Source organism: Diceros bicornis, chromosome 35 (genome assembly GCF_020826845.1).
Source record: "Diceros bicornis minor isolate mBicDic1 chromosome 35, mDicBic1.mat.cur, whole genome shotgun sequence".
In the NCBI taxonomy this organism is placed as follows: domain Eukaryota; kingdom Metazoa; phylum Chordata; class Mammalia; order Perissodactyla; family Rhinocerotidae; genus Diceros; species Diceros bicornis.
Genome location: NC_080774.1, coordinates 27,411,731 through 27,433,587, shown reverse-complemented (window position 1 = coordinate 27,433,587; position 21,857 = coordinate 27,411,731). Strand labels below are relative to the sequence as shown.

The window sequence follows — 21,857 nt, the reverse complement described above, 5'->3', positions numbered from 1 at the left end:
CCATGGGGCGCTCCCTTCTGTGCCCCGACCAGGAGCAGGCTCAAGGTCAGTGCAGGCTGCTGGTGGTTTCTGCAGCAAGGAACAACAGGGGGTTGTCCTGATGACTGCCCCCAGGAGAGTGCGTCTCTACTGGCTGTTGGGGGCTACTGTTCACTGCATGCCACATTTGATTGGCCCATGCAGCTGGCAGGTCAGTCCACGTCCCAGGGCTGTGCTCTAGGAGGGGCCTGACTCAGTCCCAGCCTCAGTGCCTGGGACTGTGAAATAGGCGTAACCATGAGGGGTCCCTTCGAGAGGTCCCGAGAGAATGAAGAGCAGGAGGAAGAAGGGGCCGCTGGGCGTCCTGCAGGGGTCCCGGAGGCCGAGGATGGTTCAGGTGCGGATTCAGACTCTGAACTGAAGACAGGTGCCCCAGGCAGGGGGTTCAGGCCTGTCTCTTCACCTTGTGGGATCTAGGCAGGGGTGGAGGGGCGGGCTGGGGCTGAGGGCAGGGGACCACTGTCCAGCAGAGAGTGCATCCCTCCATGGGATACCCTCAGGGCAGCCCACGGCCCCTCCAGCCCCCTGCCCTCCAAGAAATGCTCTTGGCAGCATCAGTTGTTCCACCTTCAGAACCCGCTTCCAGAATGACGTTAAAATGCAGAAACCTAGCCAAACCATCTAAGAAGGGCTGTCCCACTCCTTCCTGAAATGGGATGAGGGCTGGGTTTTCCCAAGCCACAGGAGAAACTAAGCTGATGCATATATAGAACTTAGAAGTATTTCAGTGTTTTCTCCTATAAAATGTTCATAAATCATTTGTGGTCTGCAATCCCACAGAAAAGGCACAGCATGCACTTCGGTGTCAGACAAGCAGGGTCCTAAGCCTGGCTCTGCCGGGATCAGCTACTACTCGCTGTGTGACTTTGGGGAAAGGATTTGCTTTCTCTGAGTCTTGATGTCCCCATCTGTATATGGGGCAGGAGTCCCTACTAGCACAGGAAGTAACGCCTGTAGAGGGAAACAGGCTGGGTAGTGACGGAGGGCAGGGGAGGAGGCAGGCGGCTGTGCCTGGGGAGGGGGCCACATGGACCCCTGTCTCTATCAGGCACCCATGGGCTCGGAGAACTGGTCAAGGATACCGTCCACCTGAGGTCTTGCTGGGCCCACAGCCTCGTGCCTGCCTCCTGCTTCCTGCGCCAGGGAAGCGCCCCAGAGCTGAGCCTGCGGCGTCGTGGCCTGGGGCCCCAGGTACCCCCAGAGGGACCCTGGGCCAGGCTTGGAGGGGAGGACCTGGGAGGAGAAGCCATGGAATGGCCCTCCCTGAGCCCTCTCCACACATTCCCCAGTCTTGCTCTATGCTTGGTGTGTCCCATCCCCCACATCTGGGTGACATGGGATCCAGGCTCTGATGGAGATCAGTGTAAGGACTGGGGAGCCTGCAGGGGCCCCTAATGCATTGGGGGTCAGGGAAGGCCCCAGGTGGTCTGTAGGAGCCTAGAAGGAGAAGCAGGTGGCCCCTGGGCCTGTGGGAACGGGTGGGCCTTTCAGTTGGAGGGCATCGAGTGGGCTCAGCCCTGGGAACAGGAGCCCGGGTAGTGACCAGCTATGCATGGGGCCTTCAGCTCTGGGAAGGACCAGGCCTCTCAGGACTCTCGGTCCCAGGGCGCCTGGGCTCTCCCTTCTGCATTGACCTCCAATCCCGGTGTCAAGCGGCTGGATTCGGGACAACGGGCTCTGTGGGGCCGGTGCAGAGGCCTTGGCACGTGCCCTGAGCAAAAGCAGCAGCATCTGTGGGAGGTGCCAAGCCTGGGACAGGTGGGCAGACCTGAGTCTTCCCTTTCCTGAGGGGTGTGGACTCCCCCAGCCAGGCCTTCTCCCCGTGGACCTGCTGGTGTTGCTGGGGGCAGGGCCTCATCACAGGGTGGGGTGGGTGGGGGTGGTGCACCCAAGGCTGGACGCCACTCCCTTCCTGACCCACCCCACCCCTCCAAACCTGCTTCTGCTGGACAGCACCCCCTGCAGATGGTGGCCTCCTGGTGTCTGAATGCAGTCTTTCAACACAGAGAGAGGGGGGCTGGCAGTGCGAGAGGAGGGAGGGCTGGGGGGAGTTTGGCGGGGCTGGATCCAAATGCAACCTCTGCCACAGAAGAGCAGGGTGACCCTGAACAAGCAGCAAACCTCGCTGAGCCTCAGTTTCCAATCTGTGAAATGGACCCAACCACACCACTTAGCCCTTGGGGTTGTGATGAGCATTAAAAGCTCAGCAGAGAGTCTGGCCATGTAAGTGCTCTGTGCAGGGCACATTGCCTGTCATTGCCAGTCCCCAGAGATGCGGCCATGAGGGCTTCTGTGTGGGGTTATATTGCTGCCAGGCACGAGTCATCAATGGGGTGGCTGCGGCCCCATCACAGGTTCCTGCACAGCACCACAAAGGAGGGGGTTTAACCCCTTGACAGAGAAGCTTGTGGACACATGGGGTGGGGATGGGGCATCCAGCCAATGGGTTGCAGAGGTGCCATGCAACCTCAGGACAGTCTGCCTGCAAAGCCCCTTCCACCTCCTCAAGCCTGGAAGTTTGGGGGATGGAGGAAGGTGGAGGAGGGCGGTGTCTGACTTTGGATCCCACTGACTGGTGAGTGATGTCGGACCCCAGACGTGGAGCTGTCGGAGAACCAGCTGGGAGCAGTGGGCAGCCAGGCTGTGTGTGCCACCCTCACAGTGAACCTGGCCGTCAGAGGGTACAGCTGGCAGGGAACGGCCTGGAGGAGCAGGCGGCCCAGTATCTTGCTGAACTCCTGCTGGCCCACACTGGCCTGAAGTCCCTGGGCCTGAGCTATAAGCAGCTGACTGACCCAGCAGGTACCATGCAGACTTGGCCACCATGGGGCCCGTCTTCCTTGGGCAGGGATGGGGGGAGGTTGGCAGGACCACTCTGAGCATCCATGCTCTGGCCCCTCTCCCCACGTCCTACTTTGCCTGCCCCTTCCCCACTCCTTCCACACAGAACTCTTAGGTCACTCCCTGGACATCTCATTGCCTGTTGCTGCCTGTGCTGGGTGCTGATTTAGCCACGAGGAACCCAGCATGAACACAACAGAGGCCCTGGCCTCAGGGAACACACATTAACAAGATCATTCTCCATAATTATTGGCGCTACAAAAGAAACAAACAGGGGTGATTCTAGAGAAGAATGAGGATCCCTGATACATGGGTGGCTGGGGTGGCCTCTGTAAGGAGGTGACATTGAAGCTGAAATAGGCAGGCTGTGGAGAAATCAGCCATTACAAGACCAGAGGGAGCACATTTCAGGCAGAGGAACAGTGAACACGCAGACTTATTTCTCAGTCTGACGGACACCAGTGTGACTGGGCTATTTGGCCAGGGCAGAGTGGCTAGGCTGCGGAGTGGAGAGGTGACAGGGGCTATAGGGCTACAAATCATGGCAAAAGGCATGAAGATTTTATTTCAAGTCTGTGGAGAACAACGGTGGGATCCCTGATCTCACCACTTTCTCTCATGCCCCAGGACCTTGGCATGGGCAGTCTGCTTTGCGAGGTACATGCAGTTTGACCTGCCTGTCCTCAACCACTCCAATCAATTATAAGAAACACCTGGGACCCTGGGTTAGGAATACAGGTTCGTGCACCTTGGATCTGCTGAACCAGACTCTTGGGGGGAGGCCTGTGTGTCTGCATTTTAGCAGGTGTCCCAGGAGATTTGTCTGATTGAGAAATTTTGGGAGTCACTGCTCTGTGTCAGACTGCTTAGAGTGAGTGGGGTGGCGCCAGCTTTGGCCTGTGAGAATCAGCCCTAGAATCTAACTGCCAGAGAGTCAGTTTACCTTCTAAGAAAATTACTGTGGGAAGTCAGTGAAACGAGAAGAGAAGCTCATTTCAGACTTTTGACAAACCAACTAGACGCCTCCCTCTGGGCCTACATGGTCAGAGGGTGAGCACCAGAGAGGCAGCCAGGAGGGAGGGGCTGGAGGCTAAGGCCCTGTGAAGGCTGCAGAACTACGGGAGGGGGCGGTCTTCAGCCTGGGAAAGGACAGACTCAGCAGGGACATTTTGTTTCCCCAAGTGGGGATCTGTGGGTGGGCCCGATTCCCTGGAGGGTGAAGTAGCTTGGGTCCCAGTCTCCCCACCTGACCCACGGTGATTGTAGCACCTGCCACATATGTTGTTTTCAGGGGTCACGAAGACCAAGATTCAGAACTACAAGAGGCTGATTCCTGTGTGTAGAACCTTCTCACCTTCTAGCTGTTCAGCAAAGAAGGGGCTTCCCGACAAAGTGGGAGGCCGCTGTCCTCTCCTCCCAGCCCTGGGAGTGTCTGAGGAGGAGGAAAGTACCCCTATCTGAGACGTGCGGGGGTCAGACCCAGCGCTGGGCATGGAGTCTGGAGCCCTGTTCTCAGGGAGGCAGCACAGGGGCCTCCCCACCTTGCGGGGAGCTCTCCAAGGTTCTGAAAGTGTCTGCCCTGGCTGTTCTGGCCCCGAGGGCTGGCTGAGCATTCTGCTCGGTCACTGCATCTGTTTTCCTCTGTGCATTTCTTTAGACCAGCCTTACTAGCCCTGTGCTCGGTGCTGGGACCACGGAGAGGGGTCAAATTCAGATCTCTGAGAAATTCCTAGGCTGGCAGGAGAGACTGGCTGGGCAGAGAGAGGTCTAATGGCCAGATACTGGAAGGATAGAAGCAAATTGAACTTGAGGTCCGAGGTGGCCCAGCCCAGGCAGGTGGGCAAGGTTTCCTGACACCGTGACCCCAGGTTAGAAGGATGAGGAGCTTCTAGCCAGGTGAAGAAGGGGATCAACAGTTGCACACAGGGGGACAGCCTGGAGGCACGTTGGTCCCAGCACTTCTGAGAACTGGACACGGGTCAGACTGGCTGAGTGCTGACAGAGTGGAGAGCAGGGTGGGTGGATGAGTGAGGCTTCTGCCCATTTTACATGCTGAATATCTCTCAGGGTTTCTTAACCCCACAGGGCCCCACTTTCCTTTTTCTACCACCACTGCCTCCTCTCTGCCACAGCTGCACTGGCCTTGTCACTTCTTGCCTACAGACTATCGCACAAGCCTCCTGGACTCTCGTCTCTGCCCCTGCCCACCCTAGTCCATCCCCTACACCCACTGCTAAGGAATCCAGCCTTGTCACTTCTTAAAGCCCTCCCTGCCTCCCCACCCCCGATAGGGCAACGCCCAATACCCTTATCCTAGCATTCAAGGCTCTCAGCATCTCTCAAGTGCCCATGGCTCCTACCTCATTTTGCTAGCTTCCCCCCTCCCTCCGCCAGCGCCAGACTTGCTGCATTTCCACAAGTGCCCCATGCTCCCTCATCCTCTGCACATTCACTCTGTCTTGTATCTGCTCTCCACTGTGTGTGCACATGTACCTGGGAGAGTCCCATAGTCTTCAAGGTTATCTCCTCTGTCTTCAGTTTCCTGACCCCTCAGGCAGGGTTAGCCACCACTCTGTTCCCACACCTCTCTTTTTGTAGACCAGAATAGCTCACATCCCATCAATTTGTATTTATGTCTCCCCCGTTAAATGTGAAATCCTCGAGGGCAGGGCAGGCCCATTTTGGGTTCAACCCCCTGACCTTCATGCCCAGCAGAGACCCTGGCACACAGCGGGCATCAGTGTCATTTTTTGAAGGAATAAACAGTGACTAATGTCTCCCTTGGTATTTCTGAAGGGGAGACGCTTGGACCAGCCCTGGCAGAAAACTCAGGACTCACCGAGCTTAACATAAGTTGGAATCACCTTTGAAGCCCGGGAGCTATGGCCTTTGCCATGGGTCTGGAGGTATGAGGCCCTCTCCTATCAGCCCGTCTGGCCTGTCTTTTGGGGGCAGGTCTCCCAGGTGCCAGCTCCCAGTCTTTGCAGCTCTTCCGAAATGAACCTTGGATCTTTTCAGCAGAGCTTCAAGAATATTTCTTTAAGTGACATTGATGTTCCCAGCTCCACTTAATGATGACAATGTTCCGTCTCCCTGTGTCCACTGTCACATCACTTACTGAGGAGTCTGAAGCTGACTGTCGCATAGCTTCCCCAGACGGCACAGACACTTGGCTGGTGGGGACATGTTGCACTCTGGTGACATATGCTGGCTGTTGGGAGTATGCAGATGCTTCCTGAGACACCCTGGCACCCCTTGGTCCCAGCACACTCTCCAACAGCCCACTTACTCCCTTGGATGTTGTGGCTTGTAGGCCTCAGGAACAGGTGGCTCCAGCCCCTTCCAGGATGGCACAGGGGCCTCCAGTGCTCCTGGTGCCAGCTCCCTTGGTGGGTCCTCCTCAAGGAACAGGAGCTGTTGCCCTCTGACAGGGGTGACCTGGGAGTCCTGCCCACAAGGTGACAGGTTGGGCTCTGTCTTCTCAGCACATCCACAAGCTCTATCCTACTCCCCATCACACCCCCAAGCAGCCCTTCACTGGAGCCCTTCTGGGTCCCTGGGTGGCTCTGTACCTCGGGATCTCTGCCCTTGAGAGGCCCCCAAGTGGGCATGGGGCCTGATGGCTTGTCTCTGGCACCTGATGCCACGTGGCAGCCCCCCAGGCTCTGAGGGTCATTCACATCCACACCCCTCTCTCCACTGTGCTTCCAGGGGTTCGGCTCCACTGCTCACCACCATCCAAGCCACAAGACTCTAAACTGGACTCTGCCCTTTCACACTCGGTCCACACTCTTTGCGCCTTGGGTCTCTGGGCCCCTGAGGCTGAGACCCTTGACTTTCTCCGCTGTCACATGTGGTCGCATGGCTTTGCTCTCTTGCGTTCCAGGCAAACATCTTCCTGGGAGTCCTGGACACCTCAAACAATGGCTTTGAAGATCCTGGAGCCTCCACGGTAGGTGAGGCACTTAAGATCGACAATGTGTTGGAGGAACTCGATATGAGGTGAGTAGCATGGGATGCCCCCAGTGTCACAGTCTTTGGTTCCATAGCACCCCAGGGACCAGGGACTCCACGATCTTGCTACTGTTCACCACTTTAATTCCCAAACCTACCACACTCTACCCATGATGGGACCTGAGCTGCAACCCAAGAGTGCCCAGTTCTGTCCTTGTCACTCGAGTTCATCAATCAAACACTGGGGCTCATAATTCCCACTGCACAGGCGGGGGGCTGGGAATCACACACGTACATGTGAAGCATCCTCAGAAAGCCTGGTGCCGGGTGGGTGCTCACATGCTCTGCTCGGCACATGGCTGCTGGGGGCCTGCTGTGTGGGAGCTGCCCCTCCAGGCCCAGGCAGGGTCCCAGGCCTCAGCAGGTCACCAGAGCAGGGGCTGCAAGCCAGAAGGAGAAGAAAGAGGCAGAAGCTCCACAGGTGATGGGCTGCCAGAGGGGGCAGGGGCTGCAAGCCAGAAGGAGAAGAAAGAGGCAGAAGCTCCACAGGTGATGGGCTGCCAGAGGGGGCAGGGCCTGCCTGCTGCAATCTTGCCCACCTTTGCTCCCCATGGTAGGAGCTAAGGCCAGAGGAGACCATGGGGGATACTGAAATTCAAGGCCAAGCTGGGGTCTGAGAAGTCAGAGAGAAGTGGGACTGGCTCTGAGAAGAAGTGGCCAACAGCCATTCTAAGCCCTGGAGCTCAGGTCCAGCAGGAGGAGGAGGAGGAGGAGGAGGAGTTGGAGGAGGTAGAGATGATGTGGGGAGAGAGCTGGGGGGTTTTCCAGAACAGATGCTGTCATAGTGACAGATACAGGGTGCCAGCTGGGGCAGAACTCTTGGGAGCACCTGCTGAGCTCTCAGGGCCAGGGAGCAGCTGCTGGTCTCCACCAGGGGAGGGACGGTCTAGGTGTGTTTGCTGGGGGATCTCCTTGAACACTGGGAGCCTCCAATGAAGTAGGGTCCTTTCCAGTTTTTACTCACTGACCTGGCCAGGGTCCCCAGGGCTTGTGTGGAGACTGGAATGTGAAGCCTGACCCGGTGGATGCACCAGCAGCTCCAGCTGGGACCCTGGGGAGATCTGTGTGCAAGGCAGCACAATGCATATGCCTTTCTGCTGCAGCAACAACCACATCTCTGCGGTGGGAGCCCTGAGCCTGGGCCTGCGCCTCCGGGTCAACCAGACACTGAGGATTCTTGCTGTGAGTGCTGCCTGATTGGGGAGGCCCCACACAGACCTGCTTGTGCGTGTCCACACAGATCCTTGCTTTGTCACATCTCCCCACCCCAGTGGCAGCAGGGGACACTCCTTCAAGAGTCCGGATGAGGAGGGAGCCTCCTGGCTTCTTGTGACCACTTCTTCATTTTGCCATTCACTCACCCATCTGGCCTGGCCCATGCACTTCTGCAGACTCCTCCCCCTCCCTCTTTCCCTCCCAGCTGCCCTTCCTCCTTCTCAGCCCACTGGGTGCTGCTCTGCTGAAGATGGCCAGGGCACCCTTGCTTCCCCTTCATCTTCTCCCCTGCTCTTCCTCTGGCCTTGCTGGACCCAGGCTCAGACCTACCTGAGGCCTTGGGTGCACAGCAGGGGTTCCTTCCTCCAGGGTTGCCAGTGGGGAGGGAGCTGCTGAGCAGGGCTGAGAGCCAAAGACAGAGAAGGGAGGGTGTGATCGAGGGTGGAGCAGGTCCACGAGAACCACTGTGCCAACAGCATGTGCTCAGAGGACAAAACCACCAGCTCCAGGGGATCCAGTGGTGCCTGGCCCTCAGCTCCCTCAACTGGCAGAGGAGTCCCCTATAGCACCCCCATCCCCAGCCTGAGGCTCACTCCTCTCTTGCCCTTGGCTGGAACCCAGATCTCTCTCTTAAGCTCTGGATCCCCATCTCCAGCCACCTGCTGATGATCCCCCAGATGGCTCGTAGGCACATCGGATTCTGAGAGTCCGACATGAAGGCATCGTCTTCTTCTAAGGGCTGCCTCTTGGTCGGGGGTACTCCTTCCCTTCAGAAGCTGGGGCCCAGTGCTCGCCTCTCCATCTCTTTCTCACATCTTCCCTCCTCCATCTCACCTCCTGCAGAGTGCCCAGGCTGCCTGCTCCTCCTTCTCACTTCCCCTCCCACAGTCCTGTGGTCCTGCTGCTTTCTCCTCTCTGGCCCTTCCTTCCCACCTGCTCCCAGGTGATCATCTAAACCAGAAATGTGCCCCTGTCCCTCATGCTTTAAACCTGTCAGCAGCTCCTCTCTGGATAAATCCAAGCTTAGTAGTGTGTCACTCACAGCATGTCCTCAGGATCTGGGTTCTGCCAACCCCCCTCTTCCCTCCCACTTTGAAACACATCCTCTCATTCCCAGCTGCCTGGGATTCTCCATGCACACGGGGCGGGATCTCACCTCTGCTTTGCTCCTGCTGCTCCTCTTGCTAAAATGCCCAGCTCCCCCCACCTCACTTGTGGAGTTCAGCTCAGGGACTCTGTGCCCATCTGACCTTAACCCCCAGGGAGAGCTGAGGCACACTCTCTATTGCACTTATCACAGTGCATTTTTATGATGTTCCTTTTCCTCTCCTCTCTTTATGGAGGAGTGAGCTCTTTATGGGCAGAGGTGTGTCTTGTGTGTCTGTACCTTTGTCCTGGCACAGAGCTGGCACTGGGTGGGCACTCAGCCAGTACTCTCTCCCTTCCTCTCTCCCTGGCCCTGCAGCCTCACCCAGGGCATTCTGTCCCATGGAGACACCTTCTGCGCCGAGAGAGTGGGGTTGTCCTCGACCATGTCACCAGAGATGAGGAATCCCTCCTTCTCTTTCACGCTGCTCTCCCGGCCTCCCAGGGCTCAGCTGTTCTCAGTGTGTGTGTGGGTTTCTCAGGTGTCAAGGAATCCCAGGCGAAGTGCAGGCTGATTTGCTGTTCTCAAGTCTGCCCAGGAGAGTCCAGTGTCTGCCCTGGAACTGCTGGATTTCTCTGCAGGAGCTTTTCATAAACCCCACCTTGGACACTCCCCACAGCCCCGTGAGGGATCATTCAAAGGGAGAAAGTGGGGATTAGAGAACTAGAGCACCCTGCCCAGATCCATGGTGTGGCTGAGTCCACGTTCCAGCCAAGGCCTGAATGTGGGTCATGATGCCCCTCTGGCTCCACTCCTGCTCCCGACTGGGGTATCACCCTGGTCTCACCTCAGACCCCTGCCTAGTTCTTCACTGGCTGAGAGAGAATAGCTGGCTTGGGGGTCATGATGCTCACTGTTCTCTGATGTTTGGATTTGTAGGTTCATTCCTTGCAAGACGGCCCCTTCTCCCAGGCCATCCGGCCTGCAGGTGGATCCTGGTGCTGGAAGATTCCCTTGTGTGGCTGTGAGAGATACCAGGACCCATTTTCACTCAATTTTGTCTTTTTAATGTAGGAAAAAAGGTCATTCTTTTCCAAAGCAGTTAAACACTAAAGAGAGACTCCCCAAATACAAATTATTAAAAGAAATATCACTGCTTATTCTTACCCTGATTTATTTCCATCCAGACTTGAGTCAAAGCCTCTCCAGAGATGTGTTTTCACAGTTCAGCCCTCAGGCTTTAGACACTTGGTGCCGAAGGTGCTTGTTTCCTTCCACCTGCCTCGTCTCTACGGCTCCACAGGCAGAGATGAGCTTGCCTTGACTGTGTTATCTCTGCTCTGAGAATGCCTGTTGGCATGGACTCTATCATTTGAAAACAAATGGAGTGACGTATGAAATTGTCCTGCAACAATACAGCTTATTCACTATGATGTGTGGTTATTAGCAGAAGCTTTAGTATAATGAAAATCCCATGGGCTTTGGCATCAGACAGGCCTGGGACCAAATCTTGATCCATCAACATTGGATCTTGGATTCTGAATCAGAGATCAGCCCTAGTCTAGATGTAATGTTCTATTTCCTGTTCCTTCACTGCTATCATTAGTCTAATCTGCTGAGCCCAGATTGTATCCTCAGCTTTAAGGAGAATACGTCTGAATCCTTACAGTCCATGTAAATCCCTTCCCAAGACTCAGCCTTGTGTTTGTGTGAAACAGGGCTAGTACCCACCAGCCAGGGTCACTGTGAGACCGGATGAGATGACAGACCCCACAGAAAGGGTCTGTGCAGAGAAAGACTCAGTGTTCCTTCTCTTCCTCCAACCTCCTTGGTTCATTTTTCATTGAGGAAGAATATTTATGCTGAAAAGTGCATCTGGATCAAGGGCAGGTCCCGGTGAGTTTTCACAAACAGTATAGACCTCTGTAACCAGCCCCCAGATCAAGAAATAGAGCAGGCCCCCAGAAGCCCCCTGAGCCCTTGCCCTTCTCTATTTTAGTAGTTTGGGGAGTAATGACATTGTCACCCATAGGAGAGAAGCTGTTCTGAGGAGCTTCTTCGAGACCCTGTATAAGTAAAAGAAGTCAAGTTCTCAGAAAGTGATGATGTGCTGCCTTGTCCTGGGTTTCTCCTCAGGATTCCAGGTGAGCAGAGAGTTTGATGACCTCACTGCTCAGTGAAGGTCATTCTTCCAGGGCTTTGCATAAAGACTGCAGCCCACAGAGTGGAGCACAAACAAGAGTTGCTGCCAGTCTTCAGACCATCCTCACCATTATCTGCCCCTAAATGTCTGTGGAGTGTGGCTTCCTCATCATCCATAGGCCACTTCAACTTCCACATGGAGGGTTCTGGGCCTCGCCATGCCTTGTTACCACTTGAGTCTGCACTGAGTCCCCATGACAACCAGGGAGTACCTCCTATGGAGCCAGCCTTCGCGACGACTCAAAGACCTGTACCTCCTCGGCCCCTATGGTCCTTGCACTAATCTGGGCCTCCCTCTGCTCTCACTTATTTGGAGAATTCACTCATGGGTGAATTGCATGGTATGTGAACTATATCTCAAGAAAGCTATTACCAAAAAAAAAAAAATTATATTGTTTGATCCAAATTGTGTAAATAAAAAATGTATGATTGTGTATACACAGAAAAAAAGACCAACAAGACCCATCATCTTAATAATGTTTATGTCTAGGTTGTAGGTTTATGTATTTTAATTTTCTTTATATTTTTGTGCATTTTCCACACTTTCTACTCTAAGTATGTGTTATTTTAGAATCAGAAAATAAATAGCACTTAAAAACACAACATGATACAGGTTACAATTCAGTCATGTGAATGGCCTGGTTGGAGCCTTGAGGAAAGAGGGTGCTATTGACTGAATTTTTCCCCCCAAAATTCATATGTTGAAGCCCTAACCCCAGCGTGACTGTATTTGGAGACAGGAAGTAATTAAGGTTAAATGAGGTCATAAGGATGGGGCCCTGATCCCATAGGATTAGTATCCTTATAAAAAGAAGCACCGGAAAGCTTGCTTTCTCCCCCTCCCCCCATGTGAGGACAAAGCCAGAAGGCAGCCCTCTGCAAGCCAGGAAGAGAGGCCTCACCAGAAATCAACCCTCCCAGACCTTGATCTGGGACTCATGGCCTCCAGAACTATGAGATGTCAACTGAGGAAAAATTCACTGCAATTCAAATAGCAGGTACTCATTTGGGCAATTAGACTTGAAACTCACGAGACACAGATTCAGGCAGAAACCCAAAATGTGTTCAGAGGAAAACAAAGGAGGTAAGGGTTTATAAAGGCAAAAAAAGACAAATTATACAGGTTGTTTTGCAAAATTTGTGATGGGTGCCAGCAACAACTGTTACTACTTGGCTACATGTGATTGGTTGCTACGGCTATCTCTAAGGAAGAAAGTTCTTATCTATAAGTAAGCATATTTCTTGAAAGAAGGTCAAGATGACAACAGTGAAGCACAGTTCAAAAGCTACATTCCCTCTGGGTAGAGACGTAGTGTGCCTGCATAAGCCCCATTTCCTTAATGGCCACCCAGCTCCATTTTAGAAGCCTTGACATATGATACTCCATTTCGTTATCACTGTCTACATTGTCCCCTTCTCATCAAGATCTTTGAGAACAAAGAATCGTGGATCAACCATTTGCTATATTGATATTTCCCTCATTGCCAGGAAGGCTCAGTCCTGGGAAGTCATATCCCTCATGAGGGGGGAAGGGAGGTGCTCGGTCATCAGTAGGGTTAACGCAGTCAGAGGCTCTGGCCCCATCTGAGCAATAAGGATGCAGTCAGGAAATGAGTCTTAGGCACAGTCTCTATCCAGAAAAAGTGTCAAACTCTGTTTGGAGTTTCAAGATTGGTCGATCATCTCAAGTCATTAAGCAATCATTATTCTGGAGGTAGAGACAGACACACAACATCGATAAATACAAATCTTTAGTAGCTTGAACCTGACAAAGATCTCATAAATCAGAATAATCATTAGTACAACTTGGAGCAGATCTGAGTGAGTAGTAGCATAAGAAGCTTAAATACAAGTACACATAGCAAAATTCTAACAATAATCATAAACAGTGTTGGAAGTCCTGATCTCAGCTAAGCACATATACCTGAAGGAGATCAGCTGAAAACATCAATAGGGAACCAGAGAGTGTCATTAAAAGACACTGGACTGGAAACCTCCTGTGCTATTTTTATGATTTTTCCAAGTTCTAACTCAACTTCACAAGAAGAGTTGATGCAGGTGCAGCAGGAGGTCTTGGCTACAGCACAGATGCCACCCTGTTCTGCAAGGAGATAATTGAGTGCCATTCAATTATCTAATATAACCCCCGCTAGGGAAACAGGGATTGTTGTTGTTGAACTAAGGCTCCAGTGGTAGAATTTGCCACTTTAGCTATGGTTAGGGATAAATTTTTAATCAACTGGTCATTATGGACTACATCAATCAAACAGACAAAGCCTTCGACAATGATAACCAATAGAGAGTATATGGGGTGTAAAACAGGGCAGCACATCTTGCCTAGGCCAATGAGACTGCGGTTGGGTTTTTTCTTTAACAAGAACTTGAAAAGGAATCCTAAAAGGCATTGTCCCGCCATATGCCAGCTGTCTAGACATTCATAAGCCCGTGATTCCCCATAGTAATCACACACAAAGGTGTACCCAAAAGGGACACAGAATATGCAATGCCTTCTAATTCTGTAGCAGTGTCAGTGGTCAGGAGCACTTGGTAAGGTCCTTTCCAATGGGGCTTGAGGGCTGTCTTCCTCTGGTGATGCTTCCAGAAGACCCAGTCACCAGTCTCTAGACTGTGACCAACAGGATCCTTCAAATTGGAATCTGGGACAGTGTCTTTAACCTGTTGATAATAGGCTTGAGCATAAGACAGTGGAGACACAGTAGCTGGTCTGACTCACATAAGACAACAGAGGATAAGTAGAAGGTTTATGCCAACAGACACTGATCTGCTGGGGTCATATGGAGTCAGTTCTTGTTTTCCAAGGAGGGCACTGCGAACAGTCAGCAAGACCAAAGGCAATACCTTAGGCCAGGGTGTCCAGTCCACAGTATATAACAAACCTCAAAGACAATTAACGGGACTAGAATCTAATATCTACAAAGGTGCAAACATCATTTTTCTCTCTACAATTATCCTCTTTTTTTTTTTGGCCAAAGACAGTCACAGTAAAACTAATTTCTTTATATTAAAAACTTGGCCTGATTATACAAGTGAAAATAAGAATACTCACTGAGTGCTGCTGAATTCTAGAAGGATCAGGTAGGGAGAAAAAGTCAATGTTTCATCTTTGTTCACAAAGGTTGGTCTTACCAAATTGTTGATAGGCTAAGAGAAAAGCCTTGTTTAAATTTGGAAAAACAAAACATTAGAACATCCTCCTCAGCTCATGTAGCCCCAGGTAACTAATACTTGTTCTGCTTCAATCCGGTTTTCCCATTAGTTTTCTTGACTTTGCCTGATGATTGAGGGTGATAGGACAGTGAGAATCCCAAGAAGTTTGCAAAGTTTTCATTACGGTCCGTATGATTTGCCCAGTGAAGTGGGTGCCTTGGTCACCAGAGATTGTGGAAGGAACATCCCAAGTGGGAAGCATATGTTCTAACAGTTTCTTTACCATTGTGAGGGCACCAGCTTTGTGGTGAGGGAAAGGCTTTAACCCATCTGGAAAACACAGACAATAATGAGAACATATTGATGAGCCATAGGAAGTGGCAGTTGAATGAAGTCCAGGTGCAGGTGCTCAAAGGACCCAGGTTTTACATAGCTGCCAACCTGTAGCTGGAAAAATCTGGGACCCTGTCACCGTAGCCAAATCAATGAACACAATGACCAGGGATTGAGGAAAAGAAAAATGGTTTAATTTTGCCAGCAAAATCAGGCTGCGGTGGGCTCATGTCCCAAAACCCATAGTCCTCCTGAAGCATTAGGAGTTGGGGTTTTTAAAGGAAAGTCTGTGGGAAAGAATGTATCCTTGGTGACTGTGATTATTTGTTGGAGGAGGGATCCCAGTCTTCTGGCGCCAAACCAGCAGTTAATCTCTGTCTACAGCAGGAGATTTAGAGCTCCATCAATCAATCTTCTCACATCACCGGAAATTTGGTTGGGGAGTGGACGGCAACTGCTGCCAATTAACGATTGCTAAGTTTATGAGGTTTTAGGTGGGGGAGGGGGAGCTGTGGCTTTGCAATTCGGTGTCTTCCCATCAGCCTGCATTTAGCTGAGTTAGGGAAGTTGCAAGTGTCCCCTGTTCGTCTGTCCCTGTGAGGAATGGTGGATTCAGTGCCAGGAACCAGGAGTTGGGGAGCTTCAGCTTCTTGATAATTTCAAGATATCAGTCTCCCTGTAACAAACCTCAAGAACTGGTAATTAGCCAGAGTTTCAGTTTGTAGCTACCTGGGCTTTTAATAATTTATTACCTCCACTTGCCTTGTGGAATTCAGGGACACAAAGGATAAGACAACCAATATCTACACGTGAATGTAACTTAGAGAGGCAGGGAAGGGGGAATGAGTGCTTTTTGGTTTTAACCCCATATATGCTGGGTTCAACGCGGGGGAACGGATATCAGGGCCGGCATCAAACCCTTAGCTCTTTCTTATAGGAAAGACTCAGCTTTTAACATAAAGCATTGGAAATTATTTTGGTAAAACATAAAATCTCTGCCTTTTAGGCAGTGTTGGGGAAAAGGGAGAATCCCCTTCTGCCCTTTCCCTTAAGGTTCTTATGGCTGGCCAAATAATTAAAAGACAGGTTAGCAGGAGAAAATAATACCAAGTTTAATAACATGTATACATGGGAGAAACCAGGGAAACTGAGTTATCAACAAAATGGTGGAGATTCTCATTTTAAATACTATCTTCAGCTAAAGACAAAGGAGGATGTTGGGGGTGGGGGCAGTCAGTTATGGGAGATTGCCAGAAAAGCACAGTAAACAAGAGTAACGTTATTATGCAGATTTCAAACCTCACCTTCCACATTGATAAGTTTCTAGAGATGAGGTCATCCCCCCTCTTCCCACTACAGAGAGGGAGATACCTTTACAAATGGATATTTCCCTTATAAATGTAAATGTTTGTCTGACAAGCCTTTGCAGGGCCACCTAGAGGATATGGCCTGGGAGAGACAGAATTTTTGATAAGATGGGTTTGGTGGTGCCTTTCCTATTGTAACATCTATTTTACATTATATTACAGCCATCATATGGTAGTGGCTCCTTCCTGAAACAGACTTTCTATGTTAAATTCTTTAGGCAGTTTGGGGGAAGTCAAATGTCCGACAGAGAAAATAATCAAGGTAAAGAGACATATTTCAGGGTGGCCAATTTTGATGTCCCACAGCAGATTACTCAAAGGTAAAGAAAAACTTTTCATAATCTCTTTATCAAGAGTAGATTAGGGGCTGGCCCAGTGGCACAGCAGTTAAGTTTGTGTGTTCTGCTTCAGCGACCCGGGGCTTGCTGGTTAGGGTGCTGGATGTGGACCTACTCACCTCTCACCAAGCCATGCCGAGGCAGCATCCCACATAGAAGAGCTACAACTCTACAACTATGATACCCAGCTATGTACTGGGGCTTTGGGGAGAAAAAGGAAAAAGAGAAAGATTGGCAACAGATGTTAGCACAGAGCCAATCTTCCTCAAAAATAAATAAATAAATAAATAAATAAATAAATAAAGGGGCTTGAGAATTCATTGATTTAAAAAAAAAAAAAGAGTATATTGAAAGCCCAAGAAACCCTGTCCTTATAACAGAGAGAGAAAACCAAATACTAATTTTGCACCAGCTTATTTTTGATATTAAAACTCATTTACTCAATTAAATTCACTCCAATCTTAGCCAGCTTGACTATGCACAAGACTCTTCTCAAGGTTCCTCTTCCATAAACTTTCTTTTTTACATTGAGAATTTGTCTTTTCTTCTTCCCCAAAACCAGTTCTATTTTAGGACCAATTTACTTTCTTAACAAAAATATCTCCTTTCCTTAGACCTTCTTTTATGTACATTTTCATACATTTTCTCACAACATGAATTTTTAATGTGACACAAGTTGTGTTTATTAATAAACCTTAACATCTTTTTGTTTTTCTATAAGAAGAAGCCAAAAGTAGAGAAACCTCTGTTCACTAATTAACATTTTCCTGTTTTATCTTATCTGGAGATCTGTTTTATCCTAACTAGATATTCAATGAATTTTCCATCATTTACTTTCAGTTAGCAAAAATCTAAAGTTTCAAGTTACCAAAAGATTTGGAGAAGCTATTTTAAAGTACACATACCATAAAACATAATTGTTGCACTTAAAATTCTTTATTTCATTAACATCTTTATAATTGATTCTTAACAATCATACTTAGATTATTCATGAAAATTTCATGGACTTTAAAGCAGTTAGCTATCATTTGAAGTTAATTTCTTGCTGACAAATGTTATAGCAGTGATAACATGAACTTATCTGATTAATAACCCAGGTAGAATAAAAGTTGTATGTTTCCATTATATCCAGTGCTGATAACTCTGAAGACACGCCTTTTCATTAAAGCAACAAACTTAAGTGAGGTTTTCTTGACCAAAGATGATTTTATATCACGTTAACTTGAAAAACATTTGGGTTAGCTTCTATTATATTTAGTGTCAATGCAAATAATCCATAACCAATCTATAAATTGAAATTGTAGTGAGTTTATTATGAGCCAGATCTGAGGACCATATAGCCCAGGAGAGTCCTTTCACAAAGGAATGGAGCACTCCACAGAAGCGGGGTGTACAGAGTGCTTATATACCGTTAAAGAGCACATATCACATACAATTGGAATGTCCCTTTTACAACAGTCACGAGATTGCTTTGCTGGCACAGCAGTTCTGTGAACACAGTGGGTCAGTGGTCTCTAGGTGGGTGGTCACAAGGTGAGCACAGCAGGTCAGCAATCAATCCCTAGTCTCCTCAAGGAAATGCTGATGTGGGGGAAGTTACATCCTTATCTTTAAGGGCATTGTTCTTGTCTTTGAGACGTAGTAAGTACTTAAAGCAGATGTACAATGCACGCTCAATGGCCATGTCAGGCCCTTTTGGAAAAAAAAAAGTTCAGGCTGAATTAGTTTAACACCAAATGGCTTCCTCATATACTCCAATATAATTTATATAAGCACTTACTTTAAGTTCATTAAATAGAACTCTTTTTAGAAATCAACTTTGTTAATACCATCTGGAGGTAGAAAAATATCACACATATATAATGTATGTACATATATATAGACCAACACAGACAGAGATCTTACAGCTTTTATTTGAAAAATTTCAGCCATGAATCAGGTATGACACAAAACTCACTAGTTTACAAATAATTGTGTCTCTAGCAGATGGAACAAGTCAAGGTTACCTACTTAAAATTTTTGTTTTTGTTAATATTTTGGGGAGAAGACTTTAAGATTTATCTTTGCTGTAGATAAGGAGGCTGTGAATTAGATTTGCGGTGAGAGAGCCTGCCTAGCAGCCTGCATTTAAAAGGAAACATTTTTCCCCGTTTTTTCTTTAACCTCAGGCTTTACTGATTCAGCTAGCCAGGTTTAGTCTCAGGTGACTGTGGGCTGTTATCTCCTGGGGTGTGTACATTCTAAAGATATGGACAGATTTACTACTTCAAAGGACAGAGAGAAAAAACGCAGGTTTTGTCCTAGGAGTTTCGGGTAATTTTAATTTAAAATTTTCCTTGAGTCTTAGGAATTGGGGATGGTCTAAATAAGAGTTCCTGGAGAGGTTACCAGGCTGTGAGTCAGATCAGGGAGCTTTTAGGATTGGTGAAAGGGAAGGGGTGGAATCTGAACTGCCTGTAGAGCTGCATCTTCAGTTTTACAAAGATTTCTGAGACAAGGACAGTTGCTCTCAATGCCTCAGAAATCGGGCTGTAACTTAAATGACAACATAGGTTGATTTACCCTTTCAATTACAATATCCCTAATTTGCTTCTTTCTCTCTGGGTGTGTTACCACCCAAAAGTGGGGTTCGTCTGCCCACCACAAGACATGCCAATAGGCAAGAGGCAAGGTGATAGGAGAGAAAGGCTGGTTTATTACAGCTTGCTAGCAAGGGGGAAGATGGCTGACTAATGTCCAAAAAAACCATCTTAAGGGGGCACAAAACCTTACAGCAGTTATATAGGCCATTGTGTTATTGGGGAGGGTGTTAGGAATGTTGACCTTCTGGTGTTACAGACTGGGAGTGCCACACCAGATCTTTCATTTGTCATTGATGATGGCTATCAGCATAGACTGTCTGTTCGGGGGTCATCACATTGCTAAGGAACTCAAAAGAACAAAGTTATCATCTTACCCCAGCTGGAAGGTACATGCACAAGGAGGGGTCGTAAAATCTGCAGAGCAATTAGATCTCCTGGAGGGTGCATATCCAGCTGGGTTAGTTTGTCAGAGGTCATTCAAAGTTACAATAGGATTTCTTGTCTACAATATGGCTTCCCTTATGTTAACCTTGTGTTGAGCCGGTATCAGGTTCATAGCTTTATTTTAATTTAGGGAAGAAAGCCTATTAAAAATTCTCTATCATGTTCTGATTATCAGCTTTCAATCTGGCCAATTTTTGACCATAGAGCTACTAAAAAAAAAAAAAAATCCTTCTAAATATCTTTTTAGTTTACATCCAGGAAAAACAGTAAACATTTCTGGCAGTATTAAACAACCCCATTAATTCTAATTTCAGTTTCCCCTGCACTGTTTAAGGGAATAACATAGCAGTTTACCAGGAAAACCCTCAGAGTCTCATCAACTCTGGAGGGGCCCATCCAGGGGCCTTCCTACGAGAGTGGATATGAGGGTGTCAGTAAGGCCACTAACTTGGTGGACTTCTGTTTATGGCTGTGTGGTCTTTTCTTTAAGGTCCCTCTTATATCTTTAATTTTTCATTAGCTTTTTGCAACAAAACTTCTAATGAAGCTATTTTAGAATTTTGAAGCCTTTGCTTTTGAGTGCATTTTGAAATGATCTTATTTAATTGGCATGTTCCCTCTACTGTCCATTGTGATTTTAAATCATTCTTAGTAATTTTGTTCCATTGAGACAGAAATTTACAAGGGAAGGGACCATAGTTCTTATACATAAAACCAATGGGTGTTCCTGAGGGAGAAACTTTAGAAAATGAAAATCTCATGTGAAAGAAAAGCACACAGACAGGAATGACAATAGGGAAATCCCTCAATTTAGTGAGAGTACTCACAGACCAAGGAAAAACCCTGCTAATGGAATCCCCTCCTGTGGCAATGGCCGCCACAGCAGACTGAGACAGTCATCTCCTGGATGGTCACCCCCTGGTCCCAAAAAAAAGGCACTGACTTACCCCAAGTGGAGACAGGTCAGAACCTGAGAGGACCCACAATTGGAAGAGTCTGTGATCCATGGAGACAGTGAGCCCCAGGTGGCTCGTGTGGCTACCATACCTGGTTCCAGGGGAGGCCGGTCCATGAAGGTGAGATCATTTCAGGTCCTGCTTCCTGACACCATATATGTCAAGATAGAAGTAAAGAACAAAAATGAGAGGCACAGAGGCATTTATTTGGGGATCAGAGAATTGCAATTCTAGGGGCACAGATTCAGGTAGAAACCCAAATATGTCCCACCAGGGAGTAAAATTCAGGAGCTTTTAAAGGCACAGAAGGGAGGTTTGCATTACAAAGCATCTTAATTGGGCTTGGCAGGAGAAAGCTAATCTTGGCTAAAAATAATTGACTGCCAAGGCTAGCTAGAGGGAGGCAACAGTCCCTCACTGTGAGGAGCTGCAGGTTTCTTGCAACATTACTCAGTTCAACAGTTCATGTTCTGCCTGATGAGACGTGCATGAGACCCATTTCCTTCGTGGCTTCTCAGCTCCGTTTTAAAGCCCTTAGACATAAGTGAGTCTGTTTTGTTTCACATTTCACAACCTCAGTCAGGTAATGCACAAGGGGCCAGCTCGGGGGAAACACTGGTCTCCTGACTTCTCACTCTGTCCCTCTGTTCACCAGGCTGCATCTCTGTCAGGCACTCAGCCCTTCCTGCCCCTGGAGTTCTCTCTTGGAAACAGTTTGGTGATTTATCTTTTATTTTGGTAACAACTTTGTTCACATACCGTAATACTCACCAACTGAAAATGTATGTTTCAGTGGGTTATAGTGTATCCACAGAATTGTGCAACCATCACCACTATCCAATTTCAGAATATTTTAATCACCCCAAAAGAAACTCTGTACCCATTAGCAGTAACTTCCCATTCCCCTCTCCCCCATCCTCTGGCAACTGTCACCCAGAGAAGTCCCTACAACCGTTTCCATGTCTAATGCTTTCTTTTTAAGTTGTGCTTGCTTATAGGAACCAAGGCAGAACACTGCCAGATGGCCAAACCACAGAACTGATCCAAACCAGAGAGGTCCAAGATGGTGATGGGGTGCCATATGCAAAAGGAAACATGTGCAAAAAGAGTGGTGTACAAGAAGGGAAGATTTACACGTGCCCCAAACGCCCCCACTCCAAGTGATGATGAGGTAACCCCCCCTTCACATCCCATAAGAACCCTGCTCACCTTCCCTTCAGGGAGAAGGTGTTTTAGAGCATGATCTCTGCCACCTCCCTTCATTGATCAAG

The 21,857-nt window shown here is 48.9% G+C and overlaps 2 pseudogenes; both read left to right on the top strand.

Moving 5' to 3' along the window:
* Positions 1-21,857, top strand: part of LOC131398386 (cationic amino acid transporter 4-like) — an 83,221-nt pseudogene that overhangs the window by 37,755 nt on the left and 23,609 nt on the right.
* LOC131398597 (leucine-rich repeat-containing protein 74B-like) overlaps positions 277-21,857 on the top strand; it is a 71,567-nt pseudogene continuing 49,986 nt past the window's right edge.